At 42.5% G+C, this 21,149-nt stretch overlaps 1 long non-coding RNA gene across 3 annotated transcripts; it reads left to right on the top strand.

The window, feature by feature from the left end:
* The first annotated feature begins 16 nt into the window (after nucleotides 1-16).
* On the top strand, nucleotides 17-19,355 carry LOC139584544 (uncharacterized). Of its 3 annotated transcripts, none has more exons than XR_011676780.1 (5): nucleotides 17-425; nucleotides 823-1,177; nucleotides 1,316-1,652; nucleotides 16,461-16,516; nucleotides 16,785-19,355. It is a non-coding gene; the product is annotated as an uncharacterized lncRNA (long non-coding RNA). The 3 variants fall into 3 exon arrangements; XR_011676779.1 differs by having other exon boundaries at nucleotides 1,264-1,652; XR_011676781.1 differs by lacking the exons at nucleotides 16,461-16,516; nucleotides 16,785-19,355 and adding an exon at nucleotides 13,797-14,311 and having other exon boundaries at nucleotides 1,264-1,652.
* The last annotated feature ends 1,794 nt before the right edge of the window (nucleotides 19,356-21,149 follow it).

The raw sequence follows: 21,149 nt of genomic DNA, 5'->3' as shown, positions 1-21,149 counted from the left end.
ACATTTTGCACAATGTAGCAACGCCCATTTCCGCTTTACTTCCTACCCGATACATCGCTTCATGTTCCGATCGCGTCCTGTTAGCCTGATTTTAGCCATACTTGTATCGAAGTCGCTGGTTTTATCATTATCTCAGTATATTCATATAATCATATTTCTGGAGCGTTTTTTTATATTTCTTGTTGAAATTTCTGTGTTCTGTCCTTTTTTTTGTCTCTTAGCTAGCTAGCTATTAACACGCTAACTAGTAAGGTGGCTAGCAATTAGCCAATCCCTTACCAACCATGGCACTGTTTTACTCAAGCCGCTTGCAAGAGCTGGGAAAAGGATGTACATCGTCTGACCAAGACAAGTAGCAAAGCACCGACCTCCAAGTTGGAAAAATGATTCAAACTTTGTCTCCAGTTAACTTTTCAACTATGAAGGTAAGTATAGCCAAGTGGCCTATCAGACCAGACAAGGACGTTTACTCAAAGCTGTAACGTAGTTTAAAACATGCCTTTTACAGTAGCTAGCTAACATTATGATTGCTCATTATTTTTTATTCCAAACAGTTTCAAACAGGGACAAAGGGACAGGAACTAGGCTTAACCCATGTCTATGAAACCGTTCTTAGTGTAGTAATTGTTGAGTTGTCTTCCTTGCTGTTTATGTAAGTTCTGTTATGTTGGACGCATTAGATTACATTTAAACAAGGGCATATACTCTTAATAGAAAATGTTAAACCCGTATTGCTGTAATTAATTTAGTGGCTGGTGCACCAGTCACTACATGTTGAGTGATTTTATAGTCTAATCATTTTATTTTTATATCCCCACGTAGGTTGTACTGAAGCCCTCTGAGCCAGTAACAATGACACATCACTGTTCATGTGTTGCTGGCATTGCATTATGCAACCACACAGTTGCATTAATATTCCAAGATGGGAACACCAGTCGTCCCACCTGTGCACAGCTGCACAGAGGCCGAGCAGCAGTGGCATAAGCCAAGGACTATGTTATGTTTTAATAGCTGTACCACATATCAACATCATAATGCTAATAAATGATTTAGTGAAAATTGTCTCATGATTAGATTTAGAATGGTGCCCTTGTACTGTCTTTTTACAGGTTCTGCCCATAGGCAAAATGTCCATCATCAAGCCCACCAAAAAGCGCATGGCAGAAGGAACGATTAGGTGAGTATTCCCTAATAGCCAGTATAGTAGGTAGTAGCTGGTCATATCCTATTACACTTTGACTATATAAAATTATTTAATTTCAGGTGGTTTCAAGTACATTGTTTAGATTGGCTAACCACAGCGGCTGCTTTGCAGAAGTACACTCTACAGCGCCCTTCTTGGAACGCTCCCTGACCTCTCAGTTCTCCAGATAGAAGAGGCATACAATAACTTTGACCCTCTATCCAAGCCATTGATCTGCAGCGTGGGGATGTCTGTTGAAAAGCTTTTAGTCTACTCCCACTTCGGAAAGGTACAGGTGGGGAGCCTCCTGTCTTACCAGCAGCCTCCAATCACAACGTGACCATAGTTCACCATAAGGGAACACCACCATTTCCTTCACTGCCCCTGGATGGCTACAGACTGGAGAGCAACTTTCAAGGCTGCACATTTGTGCGCAGTGAAGAAGACCAGCTTCACATAGTCTCTTCAGGTGAGAGAATACATAGAGACTCAGTGGTGTTCTCACTAATTAGAGAGAAGGGTGACTGGTACTACTTATGTGTACATGCAAAAGTTATTAGGCAGGAAAGACTAAATAACAAGGGACAGGCTCCTTTATCTTTCAATTAATGAAAGAGAAACAAACCAACATCTGCCTGTGCAATTAATTAATAATTTTAAATAATTCAGGTACATTTTTCTGTTCTCTTGTCAATGTAAATAGAAACGTACATTTTGTTTGGAGTATAAGCAGAAGTGTTTATCAATAAATGGACTAAAGGATTTTAGACAATGTGGATGGTAACAGCAAAAAAAGATAAGATGCATTGCGGTAGTAGCTCATTGCTCCTTGGCCCACGCCTTCACAAGAGGCCCACACTGTTAGTTTTGTGAAAAGACAAGCCACAGCCCAGATGCAGTTGATGCTTCCCATCAGTGACATGAGGATCTCTTGGACATGGTAATATTCCACTGGAATAGCAAAGGTACTGCTCCCTTCTTCAGACTTCGAAGCCCACTAGAAAGTTCAATGAAATCTTCTTAATTTCCTAACTTTCAATAAAAATGCTGCACCAACTAATAATATGACGTCATTAGCACTAACGTTAGCTAGGTACTGGTAGCTAACGTTTGCTGGCTAAAGAGACAAAAAAGGACGGAACACAATCGAGTTACAAAAATCACTAACTGAACGGATAAACAGAATTCTCAAAAAGAATGATTAAAAAAACGCTATAGAAATATGATTATATTAATATACTGAGGTAATGATTAAAACGAGCGACTTCGTGGCTAGTATGGCTACAATCAGGCTGACAGGGCGCAATCGGGACAGGAAGCTAGGTATCGGGTAGGAAGTTGAGCGGAAGTGGGCGTTGCTACTTTGTGCAAAAGGTCTATCAGTATTGGGTATTTTATTAGGATCCTCATTAGCTTTTGTGAAAGCAGCAGCTCCTCTTCCTGCGGTCCACACAAAATATTAAACATTGCATAACACAGAACATTTATAGACAAGATCAGCTCAAGGACAGAAATACATACAGTACATTTAAAACATCACACACAGCCTACATATCAGTACATACATACAACATATCTAGGTCAATTAGGGGAGAGGTGTGGTGAGGTTGCTTTATCTGTTTTCTGAAACCAGGTTTGCTGTTCACTTGAGCAATCTGAGATGGAAGGGAGTTCCATGTAATCATAGCTCTATATAACACTATGTTTTCTTGACTGTATTCTGGATTTGGGGACTGTGAAAAGACCCCTGGTGGCATGTCTGGTGGAGTAAGTGTGTGTGTGTGTCAGAGCTGTGAATAAATTGACTATGCAAAAACATAAAGTCATATTCAACACATTAATGTTTCTTAGAAAAATAAGTGATGCAGTCAGTCTCCTCTACTTTTAGCCAAGAGAGACTGGCATAGTAATGATATTAGCCCTCGGATTACAGTGAAGAGCAAGACGTGCCACTCTGTTCTCAGCCAGCTGCAGTTTTTCTAGGTCCTTTGAAGGTGCCATATGAATGGGCATTAATCAATATTAGACAAAACTAGAGCCTGCAGGACTTCCTTTGTGGAGTGTGGTGTGACCTCGCCCATCTTTGCAACCATTGACTCAATATGTTTTGACCGTGACAGTTTACAATCCAAGCTAACTCCAAGTAATTTAGTCTCCTCGACTTGCTCAACAGCCACATTATTCATTAACAGATTCAGCTGAGGTCTGAAATTTAGGGAATGATTTGTACCAAATTCAATGCTCTTAGTTTTAGAGATGTTCAGGACTAGTTTATTACTGGCCACCAATTCTAAAACTGACTACTCTTTGTTTAGGGTTGCAGTGATTTCACCAGCTGTGGTTGCTGACACACATAGGGTTGAATCATCAGCATACAGAGACACACAGGCTTTGTTTATTGCCAGTGGCAGGTCAAAAATATAAAAGATTAGAGGGCCAAGAGAGCTGTCTTGTGGTACACCAAATATTCCATGGGTAACATTTCAGAAGCTTCTATTAGATAGATTGCCATATCGTAGATTCCAAGCGGAGGTTGAAAAGCCATAACACATGTTTTTTCAACAACAGGTTATGGTCAATCATATCATAGGCTCCACTGAAATCTAACAGTACAGCTCCCACAATCTTCTCATCTATTTCTTTCAACCAATCATCAGTCATTTGTGTCAGTGCAGTACATGTTGAATGCTGTTACATTTCTCTAAAACAGGCTTTAGGCTACATGTGCACCACCAAGTCAGAACAGAAGGCTAAGTTATGTGGGCTACTAACAGCTTACTACACAACATACACTCAGTATTACTTTCTTAGCTACAGTATACATAGCAGTATACAGTATACATCCCTGGCATATTACATCATTTATGCAGTAGCATACAATACATTATTTGACTCACCTTGTTATGCTGTGCTCACTTGAACAGGAAGGTGGCACGGCGGCCATTGTGGGAACATTTTTTCATAAAACTTTGTCATCAAAGTCTGGCATTCTCTGGATATATGGTGCTTTCAAGATAACTGGGAATTCGGGGGGGGGAAATCAGGTTGAACCATGACTTGGAATTCCGAGTTGGATGACCTTTCAGAACTTATTTTCCCAGTCAGAGCTTGTTTTTTTTCCAGAGTTCCCAGTTGTCTTGAACTCACTGAAGTCTGAGATTTCCCAGTTCTGAGTTTCCAATTGTTGTTAACGCGACAGAAGTCATGAAGTTTATCCTTTTAAGCTTGGAAAAGAGACCCTTAAACCCAGACCTGACCTCCCCAGTAAAACTAATTCCGTCCGAATAGGGCACAAAAGGGCATGACCTAAAGCATCACATCAATAAAAATCGTATCAATAAATGGGTTATCAGTTGTGGGAAAAGTACCCAATTGTTATACTTGAGTAAATGTTAAGATACCTTAATAGAAAATGACAAGTAAAAGTGAAAGTCTACAAATATTTGGTTTTAAATATACTTCAGTATCAAAAGTAAATGTAATTGCTAAAATATACTGAAGTATCAAAAGTATGAATAATTTAAAGATTCCTTATATTAATCAAACCAAATGGCACTAAAATATATATATATATATATATATACAGTGGGGAGAACAAGTATTTGATACACTGCCGATTTTGCAGGTTTTCCTACTTACAAAGCATGTAGAGGTCTGTAATTCTTATCATAGGTACTCTTCAACTGTGAGAGACGGAATCTAAAACAAAAATCCAGAAAATCACATTGTATGATTTTTAAGTAATTAATTTGCATTTTATTGCATGACATAAGTATTTGATCACCTACCAACCAGTAAGAATTCCGGCTCTCACAGACCTGTTAGTTTTTCTTTAAGAAGCCCTCCTGTTCTCCACTCATTACCTGTATTAACTGCACCTGTTTGAACTCGTTACCTGTATAAAAGACACCTGTCCACACACTCAATCAAACAGACTCCAACCTCTCCACAATGGCCAAGACCAGAGAGCTGTGTAAGGACATCAGGGATAAAATTGTAGACCTGCACAAGGCTGGGATGGGCTACAGGACAATAGGCAAGCAGCTTGGTGAGAAGGCAACAACTGTTGGCGCAATTATTAGAAAATGGAAGAAGTTCAAGATGCCGGTCAATCACCCTCGGTCTGGGGCTCCATGCAAGATCTCACCTCGTGGGGCATCAATGATCATGAGGAAGGTTAGGGATCAGCCCAGAACTACACGGCAGGACCTGGTCAATGACCTGAAGAGAGCTGGGACCACAGTCTCAAAGAAAACCATTAGTAACACACTACGCCGTCATGGATTAAAATCCTGCAGCGCACGCAAGGTCCCCCTGCTCAAGCCAGCGCATGTCCAGGCCCGTCTGAAGTTTGCCAATGACCATCTGGATGATCCAGAGGAGGAATGGGAGAAGGTCATGTGGTCTGATGAGACAAAAATAGAGCTTTTTGGTCTAAACTCCACTCGCCGTGTTTGGAAGAAGAAGAAGGATGAGTACAACCCCAAGAATACCATCCCAACCGTGAAGCATGGAGGTGGAAACATCATTCTTTGGGGATGCTTTTCTGCAAAGGGGACAGGACGACTGCACCGTATTGAGGGGAGGATGGATGGGGCCATGTATCGCGAGATCTTGGCCAACAACCTCCTTCCCTCAGTAAGAGCATTGAAGATGGGTCGTGGCTGGGTCTTCCAGCATGACAACGACCCGAAACACACAGCCAGGGCAACTAAGGAGTGGCTCCGTAAGAAGCATCTCAAGGTCCTGGAGTGGCCTAGCCAGTCTCCAGACCTGAACCCAATAGAAAATCTTTGGAGGGAGCTGAAAGTCCGTATTGCCCAGCGACAGCCCCGAAACCTGAAGGATCTGGAGAAGGTCTGGAGGGAGGAGTGGGCCAAAATCCCTGCTGCAGTGTGTGCAAACCTGGTCAAGAACTACAGGAAACGTATGATCTCTGTAATTGCAAACAAAGGTTTCTGTACCAAATATTAAGTTCTGCTTTTCTGATGTATCAAATACTTATGTCATGCAATAAAATGCAAATGAATTACTTAAAAATCATACAATGTGATTTTCTGGATTTTTGTTTTAGATTCCGTCTCTCACAGTTGAAGTGTACCTATGATAAAAATGACAGACCTCTACATGCGTTGTAAGTAGTAAAACCTGCAAAATCGGCAGTGTATCAAATACTTGTTCTCCCCACTGTACATAGTTGAAGTTGGAAGTTTACATACACCTTAGCCAAATACATTTAAACTCAGTTTTTCACAATTCCTGACATTTAATCAGAGTAAAAATTGCCTGTCTTAGGTCAGTTAGGATCACCACTTTATTTTAAGAATGTGAAATGTCAGAATAATAGTACAGAGTGATTTATTTTTCTGCTTTTATTTCTTTCATCACATTTCCAGTGGGTCAGAAGTTTACATACTCAATTAGTATTTGGTAGCATGACCTTTTTAAATGGTTTAACTTGGGTCAAACGTTTCGGGTAGCCTTCCACAAGCTTCCCACAATAAGTTGTGTGAATTTTGGCCATTCCTCCTGACAGAGCTGGTGTGACTGAGCCAGGTTTGTAGGCCTCCTTGCTCGCACACGCTTTTTCAGTTCTGCCCACAAATTTTCTATAGGATTGAGGTCAGGGCTTTGTGATGGCCACTCCAATACCTTGACTTTGTTGTCCTTAAGCCATTTTGCAACAACTTTGGAAGTATGCTTGCGCCGACAGAGATAGCCGCCTCACTTCGCGTTCCTAGGAAACTATGCAGTATTTAGTTTTTTTACGTGTTATTTATTACATTGGTACCCCAGGTAATCTTAGGTTTTATTACATACAGTCGGGAGGAACTACTGGATATAAGAGCAACGTCAACTCACCATCATTACGACCAGGAATACAACTTTCCCGAAGCGGATCCTGTGTTTTGCCCACCACCCGGGACTATGGATCGGATCCCAGCCGGCGAACCAATACAACGACGCCGTAAAAGGGGCAGACGAAGCGGTCTTCTGGTTAGGCTCCGGAGACGGGCACATCGCGCACCGCTCCCGAGCATACTACTCGCCAATGTCCAGTCTCTTGACAACAAGGTTGATGAAATCCGAGCAAGGATAGCATTCCAGAGAGACATCAGAGACTGTAACGTTCTTTGCTTCACGGAAACATGGCTCACTCGAGACACGCTATCGGAGTCGGTACAGCCAGCTGGTTTCTTCACGCAAAACATCTTTCTGGTAAGAAGAGGGCCGGGGAGGGGGGTATGCCTTATGATTAACGAGACGTGGTGTGATCATAACAACATACAGGAACTCAAGTCATTCTGTTCACCTGACTTAGAATTCCTCACAATCAAATGTCGACCGCATTATCTACCAAGGGAATTCTCTTTGATTATAATCACAGCCGCATATATTACCCCCCAAGCAGACACATCGATGGCCCTGAACGAACTTTATTTGATTCTATGTAAACTGGAAACCACATATCCTGAGGCTAAATTCATTGAAGCCGGGGATTTTAACAAGGCTAATCTGAAAACAAAACTCCCTAAATTCTATCAGCATATCGATTGTGCTACCAGGGCTGGTAAAACCCTGGATCATTGTTATTCTAACTTCCGCGACGCATATAAGGCCCTCCGCTGCCCTCCTTTCGGAAAAGCTGACCACGACTCCATTTTGTTGCTTCCAGCCTATAGACAGAGACTAAAACAGGAAGCTCCCGCTCTCAGGTCTGTTCAACGCTGGTCCGACCAATCTGATTCCACGCTTCAAGATTGCTTCGATCACGTGGATTGGGATATGTTCCGCATTGCGTCAAACAACAACATTGACGAATACGCTGATTCGGTGAGCGTATTCCAGGGTCTCGAATTTTAGCAAGTGCATTGGCGATGCCGTACCCACAGCAACTATTAAAACATTCCCCACCAGAAACCGTGGATTGATGGCAGCATTCGCGCGACACTGAAAGCGCGAACCACTGCTTTTAACCAGGGCAAGGTGACTGGAAACATGACCGGATACAAACAGTGTAGCTATTCCCCCCGCAAGGCAATCAAACAAGCTAAGCGTCAGTATAAAGACAAAGTAGAGTCGCAATTCAACGGCTCAGACACAAGAGGTATGTGGCAGGGTCTACAGTCAATCACGGATTACAAAAAGAAAACCAGCCCTGTCGCGGACCAGGATGTCTTGCTCCCAGGCAGACTAATAACTTTTTTGCTCGCTTTGAGGACAATACAGTGCCACTGACACGGCCCACTACCAAAACCTGCGGACTCTCCTTCACTGTAGCCAACGTGAGTAAAACATTTAAACGTATTAACCCTCGCAAGGCTGCAGGCCCAGACGACATCCCCAGTCGCGTCCTCAGAGCATGCGCGTGGTGTGTTTACGGAGATATTCAATCAATCCTTATCCCAGTCTGCTGTTCCCACATGCTTCAAGAGGGCCACCATTGTTCCTGTTCCCAAGAAAGCTAAGGTAACTGAGCTAAACGACTACCGCCCCGTAGCACTCACTTCCGTCATCATGAAGTGCTTTGAGAGACTAGTCAAGGACCATATCACCTCCACCCTAGACCCACTCCAATTTGCTTACCGCCCCAATAGGTCCACAGACGACGCAATCGCAACAACACTGCACACTGCCCTAACCCATCTGGACAAGAGGAATACCTATGTGAGAATGCTGTTCATCGACTCCAGCTCAGCATTTAACACCATAGTACCCTCCAAACTCGTCATCAAGCTCGAGACCCTGGGTCTCGATCCCGCCCTGTGCAACTGGGTACTGGACTTCCTGACGGGCCGCCCCCAGATGGTGAGGGTAGGTAACAACATCACCACCCCGCTGATCCTCAACACTGGGGCCCCACAAGGGTGCGTTCTGAGCCCTCTCCTGTACTCCCTGTTCACCCACAACTGCGTGGCCATGCACGCCTCCAACTCAATCATCAAGTTTGCAGACGACACTACAGTGGTAGGCTTGATTACCAACAACGACGAGAAGGCCTACAGGGAAGAGGTGAGGGCCCTCGGAATGTGGTGTCAGGAAAATAACCTCACACTCAACAAAATAAAGGAGATGATCGTGGACTTCAGGAAACAGCAGCACCCCCCTATCCACATCGACGGGACAGTAGTGGAGAGGGTAGTAAGTTTTAAGTTCCTCGGCGTACACATCACGGACAAACTGAATTGGTCCACCCATACAGACAGCGTGGTGAAGAAGGCGCAGCAGCGCATCTTCAACCTCAGGAGGCTGAAGAAATTCGGCTTGTCACCAAAAGCACACAAACTTTTACAGATGCACAATCGAAAGCATCCTGTCGGGCTGTATCACCGCCTGGTACGGTAACTGCTCCGCCCACAACCGGAAGGCTCTCCAGAGGGTAGTGAGGTCTGCACAACGCATCACCGGGGGCAAACTACCTGCCCTCCAGGACACCTACACCACCCGATGTCACAGGAAGGCCATAAAGATCATCAAGGACAACAACCACCCGAGCCACTGCCTGTTCACCCCGCTATCATCCAGAAGGCGAGGTCAGTACAGGTGCATCAAAGCAGGGACCGAGAGACAGAAGCTGTTTTTCAATCTCAAGGCCATCAGACTGTTAAACAGCCACCACTAACATTGAGTGGCTGCTGCCATACATGTAAAAAATGTATCACTAGCCACTTTAAACAATGCCACTTAATATAATGTTTACATACCCTACATTACTCATCTCATATTTATATACTGTACTCTATACCATCTACTGCATCTTGCCTATGCCGTTCTGTACCATCACTCATTCATATATCTTTATGTACATATTCATCATCCCTTTACACTTGTGTGTATAAGGTAGCTGTTGTGAAATTGTTAGGTTAGATTACTCATTGGTTATTACTGCATTGTCGGAACTAGAAGCACAAGCATTTCGCTACACTCGCATTAACATCTGCTAACCATGTGTATGTGACAAATAAAATTTGATTTGATTTTGGAAGACCCATTTGCGACCAAGCTTTAACTTCCTGACTGATGTCTTGAGATGTTGCTTCAATATATCCACAAAAATTTCCACCCTTATGATGCCATCTATTTTGTGAAGTGCATCAGTCTCTCCTGCAGCAAAGCACCCCCACAGCATGATGCTGCCACCCCCGTGCTTCACGGTTGGGATGGTGTTCTTCGGCTTGCAAGCTTCCCCCTTTTTCCCCCAAACATAACGATGGTCATTATGGCCAAACAGTTCTATTTTTGTTTCATCAAACCAGAGAACATTTCTCCAAAAAGTATGATCTTTGTCCCCATGTGCAGTTGCAAACCGTATTCAGGCGTTTTTATGGCAGTTTTGGAGCAGTGGCTTCTTCCTTGCTGAGCGGCCTTTCAGGTTATGTCGATATAGGACTCGTTTTACTGTGGATATAGATACTTTTGTACTTTTGTACCATTCTTTTCTGAGGTCTTGGCTGATTTCTTTTGATTTTTCCCATGATGTCAAGCAAAGAGGCACTGAGTTTGAAGTTAGGCCTTGAAATACATCCACAGGTACACCTCCAATTGACTCAAAATATGTCAATTAGCCTACCAGAAGCTTCTAAAGCCAAGACATCATTTTATGGAATTTTCCAAGCTGTTTAAAGGCACAGTCAACTTAGTGTATGTAAACTTCTGACCCATTGGAATTGTGATTAAGTGAAATAATCTGAAATAATCTTGTAAACAATTGTTGGAAAAATGACTTGTGTCATGCACAAAGTAGATGTCCTAACCGACTTGCCAAAACTATAGTTTGTTAACAAGAAATTTGTGGAGTGGTTGGAAAACGAGTTTTAATGACTCCAACCTAAGTGTATGTAAACTTACGACTTCAACTGTGTGTATGTATGTGTGTGTATATATTTTTAATTATTATTATTTTTTTTACGGATAGCCAGGGACACACTCAGACATAGTTTACAAATTAAGCATTTGTGTTTAGGGAGTCCGCCATATTAAAGGCAGTAGGGATGACCAGGGTCTTTCTCTTGATAAGTTTTGAATATGGTCTGAGTCTGCTGGGTCCGTCATGGTCAGTTCGTACTGTCAAGGCTCAAGAGAAGACCCAGATGCAGACAGTTTCGAAGTAACAAAAGTTTATTACAAAAACAGGGGCAGGCAAATGACAGGTCAAGAGTAGGCAGAGGTCAGTAATCCAGAGCAGAGTCCGAAAGGTACAGAACGGCAGTCAGGGTCAGGGCAGGCAGAGGTTAGTAATCCAGGGTGGTGTGACAAGGTACAGAACGGCAGTAAATCATTACTTTTAATACTGTTAACAATATTGTCAATGCTATAATATTATTTGTTCACTTTTTTGTTGTTGATATTTTTTAACAAAGTTGTAGGTCTAACATTTCCTAATAAAATGCTACTAATTCGACCATTTGTATTATTTTTACCATCTTCATTGCGGGACTTTTATTTGGAGTTAATGCTGAGCGATTAGTGCTTTTTTAGTTTGGTTTCGGTTTGATATACCAAAATTAACATGGTTTTCCATTTCAGTTTCAAAATTTTGGGGGGCATTAAATGCACTATGCATTATGTGGGTTGAAAGGTGTAACAACACAGACTAAAACAATTAATTAAAGTCCCTTGATGGTAGTGACTGCCCATCACTGCTTTTCACTTATTAACCATCATTAATTCACATTACTTTATTTTGATAAAATATTTAAGTTGTCTATATTACATTTGTTTTATTTGATGACTTTATTCTTTCATTCCAAGTCATCATCTCATCTCTATAGATCTGCCTATGCTGTCTGGCAAAATCACTATTTTTGTAGTTCTTCAAAGTAAATAAGGCATACTTTTATGACTGCTGAATACATTTACATTTAAGTCATTTAGCAGACGCTCTTATCCAGAGCGACTTACAAATTGGTGCATTCACCTTATGATATCCAGTGGAACAACCACTTTACAATAGTGCATCTAACTCTTTTAAGGGGGAGGGGGGGGTTAGAAGGATTACTTTATCCTATCCTAGGTATTCCTTAAAGAGGTAATGTTTATGTAATGGCTGTTAAATACCAACTATTAATCACTGCATTCGTGTATTTTCAGGTAGAGATACCTTGCTAAGCAACTGCTATCTTCCACTGAGGTATAATAAGAATGGCTCTTCTCTTGATCATGGGTTCTTCTGTCTCTTATGTAGCAGGTATAAAAGAAACACAGACCGGACAAGTAGGCGTGCAATGGATTATTGTAATTGTAGTTAATAACCATGTTTTCTTCTCTAAACTATGTATAATATTGGCCTGTTGGAAAATACAACTTCATACTACTGTCAAGGCTCAGGAGAAGACCCAAATCCAGACAGTTTCGAAGCAACAAAAGTATAGTACAAAAACGGAGGGAGGCAAACGACAGATCAAGGGCAGGCAGAGGTCAGTAATTCAGAGCAGAGTCCGAAAGGTACAGAACGGCAGGCAGGGTCAGGGCAGGCAGAATGGTCAAAACTGGGAAAACTATGAAACAGGAACTAGAGAAAGACAGGAGCACGGGAAACACGCTGGTAGGCTTGACGAAACAAAACGAACTGGCAACAGACAAACAGAGAACACGGGTATAAATACACTGGGGAAGATGGGTGACACCTGGAGGGGGGTGGAGACAAGCACAAAGACAGGTGAAACAGATCAGGGTGTGACAACTAAACTCAGCAAGAAAAGAAACGTCCCTTTTTCAGGACCCTGTCTTTCAAAGATAATTCGTAAAAATCCAAATAACTTCACAGATCTTCATTGTAAATGGTTTAAACACTGTTTCCCATGCTTGTTCAATGAACCATAAACAATTAATGAACATGTACCTGTGGAATGGTCGTTAAGACACTAACAGCTTACAGACGGTAGGCAATTAAGATAACAGTTATGAAAACTTAGGACACTAAAGAGGCCTTTCTACTGACTCTAAAAAACACCAAAAGAAAGATGCCCAGGGTCCCTGCTCATCTGTGTGAATGTGCCTTAGGCATGCTGCAAGGAGGCTTGAGGACTGCAGATGTGGCCAGGGCAATAAATTGCAATGTCCGTACTGTGAGACACCTAAGACAGTGCTACAGGGAGACCGGACGGACAGCTGATTGTGTACGTAGTGGCAGACCACGTGTAACAACACCTGCCCAGGATCGGTACATCCGAACATCACACCTGCGGGACAGGTACAGGATGGCAACAACAACTGCCCGAGTTACACCAGGAACGCACAATCCCTCCGTCAGTGCTCAGACTGTCCGCAATAGGCTGAGAGGCTGGACTGAGGGCTTGTAGGCCTGTTGTAAGGCAGGTCCTCACCAGACATCACCGGCAACAACGTTGCCTATGGGCACAAACCCACCGTCGCTGGACCAGACAGGACTGGCAAAAAATGCTCTTCACTGACGAGTCGCGGTTTTGTCTCACCAGAGGTGACGGTCGGATTCGCGTTTATCGTCGAATGAATGAGCGTTACACCGAGGCCTGTACTCTGGAGCGGGTTCGATTTGGAGGTGGAGGGTCCGTCATAGTCTGGGGCGGTGTGTCACAGCATCATCGGACTGAGCTTGTTGTCATTGCAGGCAATCTCACGCTGTTCGTTACAGGGAAGACATCCTCCTCCCTCGTGGTACCCTTCCTGCAGGCTCATCCTGACATGACCCTCCAGCATGACAATGCCACCAGCCATACTGCTCGTTCTGTGCATGATTTCCTGCAAGACAGGAATGTCAGTGTTCTGCCATGGCCAGTGAAGAGCCCGTATCTCAATCCCATTGAGCACGTCTGGGACCTGTTGGATCGGAGGGTGAGGGCTAAGGCCATTCCCCCCCAGAAATGTCCGGGAACTTGCAGGTGCCTTGGTGGAAGAGTGGGGTAACATCTCACAGCAAGAACTGGCAAATCTGGTGCAGTTCAAGACGAGGAGATGCACTGCAGTACTTAATGCAGCTGGTGGCCACACCAGATACTGACAAACTTTTGATTTTGACCCCCCCCCCCTTTGTTCAGGGACACATCTCTGTGGAACTTGTTCAGTTTGTCTCAGTTGTTGAATCTTGTTATGTTCATATAAATATTTACACATGTTAAGTTTGCTGTTAATAAATGCAGTTGACAGTGAGAGGACATTTCTTTTTTTGCTGAGTTAACATAGCACAGTTTGGGCTTGAGTTGATTTATCTCTAGAGAAACTCATTGAGCTCAGAAAAAATCTAACTAAATGGAATTCAAATAATTAAAATGACGTTGCTCAAAGAGCTGTTTAAAAACCAAAAAATTACAGAAATTACAGTTAATCGCTCAGCACTATTTTGGAAGTGAAATCGCAGAGGTCAAGGCCTTATTCTTGCTAGGTATTGCTTATTCTTGCTGGCGGAACGGAGGTGTAATGTGTCATGGGTAAATTGACTGACTTACAAATAATAAGTAGTAGTTGTTTATGATGCAAGGTTCTTTGTAGATCAGTCTCGGCACGTGGAGTCAGAGTTGTCTTTGGTGAAGTGTCTGAAAGTGGGTGTTGAAAAATAAGTGGGTGTATGGAAACATAACAGACTGTTTTGCATGGCTGCTTCCTTGTAGCATTTTAGCTAAACTGGTTAGGCAGGATAGGATAATTAACATGGCAGCTTAGGAGAATTAACGTGGCAGGTTAGGCTAACGTTCGAGGTTAGGAGAACTAACCTAGCAGGTTAGGAGAATGAGGTTAAGGTTAGATTTAGCTAAAACTACAAGTCATAATAATTTAGCAGGTTCATACATTTTTTACATAGTTATTACACAGTCACTCCTATTTCATATGTCACAGCGATTCACTGATATATGCTATGATGCTGGTAAAGTTCTGTCTCACGCACCTACTGTTGCTGCACGAGGCAGAAACACTTCCACAAGCTCGTGGACAGTGTTGGTCCAAAAGTTAACTAGCTAATGAATGCAAACAATGTTCTCCCCCAAAACATAGCCACCCGACATCCGTTGATTCAGTAGCTATAGGTAGCTAACTACAGTATCTAGCTAGGTGTCATCTAAAATACCCCTAATTTATAATTTATAAATTAGAAATTAGGGGGAACAGGGCTAGGTAGTTAGCTAGCTAGTTATTTTCATGAACTGAATTTCTATTTCAATAGGAGAACAAGTGGCTGCATAGCTAATTCTTAGTCACATGGATTCCTAAGTCATTGCTTAGAATATTGAAAATGATTGCAGTTTTGTTTTCAGGCTGGTTGCATTGACTTTTTTTCCCCAGCTTTGACTGTGCAAACACAGATAAAACAACGAGATGAATTATACAAATCTTTGGTGCTACTGACCGTAGTGGTGGTGCTTGGCTTGTACATGCAAATTATTAAGTACTTTACACCCCCCCCCCCCCCCCCCTTTTGACTGGAGTGATGCTTAGAATTCCATTTCCCTTTTTATTTTACCACTACAATCTGTTCTTAGGACGAAACTGAAAAATAACAACTTGTGTAGAAAGTAAACATGCACACCTCGATGGTGTCAAGTGGGTTTACATCAGCGTAATGAGGATGTAGGGAAAACATGTACACTTCTGACTATTTCTGGTCTCGTGATTGATGCCCAGACTTACATAATTACAAAGAGGAGATTTTCCTAATTTAAAATTGTGTCGGACTTCAAAAAATCTAAATATACACATTGTGAGATATTTGGCGAAATAGCCCGGCATGTCTCTCCATAGGAAAACAATTGGCAGAGCTCAGGGTTCCAAGGGCAAAAAGTATTTTGGGGCTAGCGTTTGATGACAACAGAGCTCGCTGCCAAGCCTTACATCATTACAAAGAGGAGATTCTCCTGATTTTAAAACTGTCTGACTTTTAAAACATCTAAATATACACATTGAGAGAGATTTGACAGACATGTCCGTGTAGAATTTCCCCATAGGGAAACAATGGGGCAGCCTCAGAGTTCCAACAGTAATGGGTAATTTCTGACATTTTAAAGGCTAACTTTTGATGACAGCAGCGCTTGCTACCCAGCCTTACATCATTACCAATATGATATTCTCCTAGTTAAAATGGTGTCTGGCTCAAAAAAATCTAAAGATACACATTGTGAAAAATTTTGCGAAATAGACAGACATAGCCCTAATTCCCCAAAACAATGGCAGTCTAAGAGCAGTCTTTTATTTAACCAGCTGACTATTTATCTGCTACTATTTGCCTTTTTTGTGTTCTACAATTTGTGGTTTATAATTGGCATCTATGTGAAAGTGTGGCAATAACTAACATTTTAATTTTTCACAGGTCTACTCCTCTACTTGAACTGCTTTCTGTGTCATTGTGAACCTACTATCTGCCCCGTGAGTTCTCTGAAATGTTTATTACCGTTGTGTACATTCAACCAAAAGCTAATATAGCAAAGGTATCAGAGATTATTTATAATCTGTCACAGAAACTGAAATCCATCTCCCCGACGCACCCATATTTATTTTAGGAGATTTTAACAACTGTACTTTGCACAAGGTCCTGCTCACGTACCACCAGTATTATGAAATGTCATACTAGGAAAAATAAGACTCATGATTTGTGATATGGGACAATACCAAATGCTTTCTCTGCCACCACTAGACCTCCTCTGGGGACATCAGACCACAATGTTGTCTACATCCGGCCAACCTACTGTCGGCTCCTGGAGAGGGAGAAACCTACATTTAAAACTGTCCAGATCTGGAACGACAATAGTATCACTTGTCTCCAAGGTTGTTTTGACTGTACTAATTTATGTGGGAGGTATTTGAGGACAGCAGCTCTGATCTTAGTCTGAAACAACATCTGTGAGTTCATTATGTAAACTTCTGTGTTGTCAGTTGTGCCTAATAAAACCTGTAAAATATTCCCTAACAAGAAGCCTTGGGTATCAACAAATCTAAAATAACTACTTAATAGGTAGATGGCAGTTTATGCTGAGGGTAATTGACAGGCTTTAAGAGATGTACAACGTGAGATCAAAAGACAGATACTGGTGGACAAGGAGGCATACAAGCAAAGGGTGGAGAGGACCCTCTCAGGAAACTCAAGGGTGGCCTGGCAAGGGATTAAATCCATGGCTAGTCCCATGTCAGGGTTCTGTTTGTTGACTTTTCTTCTGCCTTCAATACAATCCAGCCTTACATTGTCAGAGACTCATAAGGGACTTCTCCTTTAATAGGGGGCTGGTTTTGTGGCTGTTGGACTTCCTGAGCCAGAGGTCACAGTGGGTCAAAGTAGGTCCCCACGTGTCGAACATACGCACCACCAACACAGGCTCCACAGGGATGTGTTTTGTCCCCACTCCTGTAGCTACACTAATAGTTGTAATATTTCCCATCCTGATAGACACCTCGTTAAGTTTGCTGATGACACTGTCTTGATCAGCCTGTTGCATAATGACGAGGAACACCATGGCCCGGTCCTAAATGACTTTGTAGAGCGTAGTGGCGATTCTCACTTGGTCTTCAATACCAACAAGACCAAAGAGATGTGTATTGACTTCAGGAAGTGTACAACACCTACCTCTGCAACATCTATCAGAGGTCAGAACAGAGATTGTAGAGGAATACAAATATCTGGGTGTCCTCTTGGACAATAAGCTTCAGTGGAGTGAATGTATAGACCTGATCTACAAAAAGAGTCAAAAGAGACTGTACTTTCTTAAAAAGCTGGGATCTTTTAATGTAGACTGTACTATACTGACTCTGTTTTACAAATCTTTCATTGAGAGTATTTTAACTTTTTGTATTGTTTGTTGGTTTGGCAATGCCACTGTCAGCCAGAGAAATATGCTGAGAAGGATTACCCCCACAGCAAGCAAGGTACTAGGAGTCAAACAGACAGGCATGGATGAGATCTTTAAGGTCAAGGCCCTCAATTCTCACAAAAATATTTTATACCCAAGCCACCCCCTGTACCCGGACTTTGAACTACTCCCCTCTAGGTGCAGGTACAGGGCACCCCTCGGCAGGAAAAACAGAACTAGACAATCATAGCTCAGGCTAATGTTCCTATCGACCCAGTAAGGCCAGCGGGCTAGTCTATAAAAAGTTAAGTCTATAAAAAGTTAATTTCCAGTGTCTGTGTATATGTTAAAGGACAATCAGTAGTTGCTACATCCATTTTTGTATCTGCATCCATGTTTTTACTTATAAATTTATGATATTTACCCATTGATTCTAGAAGAATAAATGCCTCATGAGCTTAGTTCAACTGTCATTCCCTATCTGAACCCAAAATACAAGCTTGTTTTACTCCAATGTTTGTAAGTAAAGTGAATGTAAACAAACACTGGAAAGCCTCTAAACATGGTTCCAAATATAATTTTTATACCATGGATGGTCAGTCCTTGCATCCATAACTCTGTCTATCCATTCTAGTGGTTACATTTCTCCAGCCCCATCCCAGCTTTACCAAAACAGTGGCGGGAGACCACTTTGTGGACAGTCGTGAGGGCACGACAAAACCTATTCCCCCTCAGGAGATTGAAAGGATTTGGCATGGGTCCTCAGATCCTCAAAAGGTTCTACAGCTGCACCATCGAGAGCATCCTGACTGGTTGCATCACTGCCTGGTATGGCAACTGCTCGGCCTCCGACCGTAAGGGACTACAAAAGGTAGTGCGTACGGCCCAGTACATCACTGGGGACAAACTTCCTGCCATCCAGGACCTCTATACCAGGCGGTGTCAGAGGAAGACCATAAAAATTGTCAAAGACTCCAGCCACCCTAGTCATAGACTGTTCTCTGTGCTACTGCATGGCAAGCGGTACCGGAGCACCAAGTCTAGGTCCAAGAGGCTTCTAAACAGCTTCTACCCCCAAGCCATAAGACTCCTGAACAACTAATAAAATGGCTACCCAGACTATTTGCATTGCCTACTCTCTGTTATTATCTATGCATAGTCACTTTAATAACTCTACCTACATGTACATATTACCTCAATTTCCTTGACTAACCAGTGCCCCCGCACATTGACTCTGTACCGGTACCCGCTGTAAATATTCTTGCTTTTATTATTGTATTGCTGCTCTTTGACTACTTGTTACTTTTATTTCTTATTCATATTTTTTAAACTGCATTGTTGGTTAAGGGCTTGTAAGTAAGCATTTCACTGTAAGGTCTACCTGTTGTATTCGGCGCAGGTGACAAATAAAACATTTGATTTGACTTTGGTATTGTTTCAACTGCTGATTGCCGCTTTAAGGTGTTACTTTGGCAGATAATGTTACCCATCTTAAGAAATTGTGTTTTTTAATAATTAACTAAATGTATGGTGTTTTTTGTTTATGAGCATATGGACCATCAATTGTATTGTTAATTGTTATGCTGTAAATAGCTATTTTATGTTTGTAAGTGATAAAATTAACTAACAAATATCTGATATTTTGCCATTCTGAGTAATTACTACTTCAGTAAGGATTACTGTACACTTATTCAGTGAACTTGGCTATGCAGTGCATTTGGAAAGTATTCAGACCCCTTCCCTTTTTCCAAATTTTGTTACATTACAGCCGTATTCTAGAATTTAGTAAATAAACATTTTTCTTCAATCTACACACAATACCCCATAATGGCAAAGCAAAAATAGTTTTTTATTCGTTTTTTTGCAAATGTATTAAAAATAAAAAAACATAAATATTTTATTTACATAAGTGTTCAGACCATTTACTATGAGACTCAAAATTGAGCTCAGATGCATCGTGTTTCCATTGATTATCCTTGAGATGTTAATACAACTTGATTGGAGTCCACCTGTGGGAAATTCAATTAATTGGACATGATTTGAAAAGGCACACACCTGTCAAAATAAGGTCCCACAGTGGACAGTGCATGTCAGAGGAAAAACCAAGCCATGAGGCAAAAGGAATTGTCCGTAGAACTCAAGATACAGGATTGTGTCGAGACACAGATCTGGGGAAGGGTACCAAAACATTTCTGCAGCATTGAAGGTCCCCAAGAACACAGTGGCCTCCATCATTCTTGAATGGAAGAAGTTTAGAACCACCAAGACTCTTCCTAGAGCTGGCCGTCCGGCCAAACTGAGCAACTAGGGGAGAAGGGCCTTGGTCAGGGAAGTTCCAAGAACCCAGATGGTCACTCTGACAGAGCTCCAGAGTTCCTCTGTGGAGATGGGAGAACCTTCCAGAAGGACAACCATCTCTGCAGCACTCCACCAATCAGGCCTTTATGGTAGAGTGGCCAGACAGAAGCCACTCCTCAGTAAACGGCACATGACAGCCCGCTTGGAGTTTGCCAAAAGGCACCTAAAGGACTCTCAGACCATGAGAAACAAGATTCTCTGGTCTGATGAAACCAAGATTGAACTCTTTGGCCTGAATGTCAAGCGTCAGGCCTGGAGGAAACCAGGCACCGCACATCACATGGCCAACACCATCCCTATGGTGAAGCGTGGTGGGGCAGCATCATGCTGCGGGGATGTTTTTCAGCGGCAGGGACTGGGAGACTAGTCAGGATTGAGGGAAAGATGAACAGAGCAAAGTACAGAGAGTTCCTTGATGAAAACCTGCTCCAGAGCGCTCAGGACCTCAGACTGGGATGAAGGTTCACCTTCCAACAGGACAACGACACTAAGCACACAGCCAAGACAGCGCAGGAGTGGCTTCGGGACAAGTCTCTGAATGTCCTTGAGTTGCCCAGCCAGAGCCCGGACTTGAACCCGATCGAACATCTCTGGAGAGACCTGAAAATAGCTGTGCAGCGATGCTCCCCATCCAACCTGACAGAGCTTGAGAGGATCTGCAGAGAAGAATGGGAGAAACTCCCCAAATACAGGTGTGCCAAGATTGTAGCATTATACACAAGAAGACTCGAGGCTGTAATTGCTGCCAGAGGTGCTTCAACAGAGTGCCGAGTAAAGGGTCTGAATACTTATGTAAATGTGATATTTCAGTTTTTCTAAAAAACTGTTGTTGCTTTCTCATTATGGGGTATTTTGTGTAG

Source organism: Salvelinus alpinus, chromosome 9 (assembly GCF_045679555.1).
Source record: "Salvelinus alpinus chromosome 9, SLU_Salpinus.1, whole genome shotgun sequence".
In the NCBI taxonomy this organism is placed as follows: domain Eukaryota; kingdom Metazoa; phylum Chordata; class Actinopteri; order Salmoniformes; family Salmonidae; genus Salvelinus; species Salvelinus alpinus.
The sequence above is the reverse complement of the archived record's forward strand: the minus strand, read 5'-3'. Positions and strand labels throughout refer to the sequence as shown.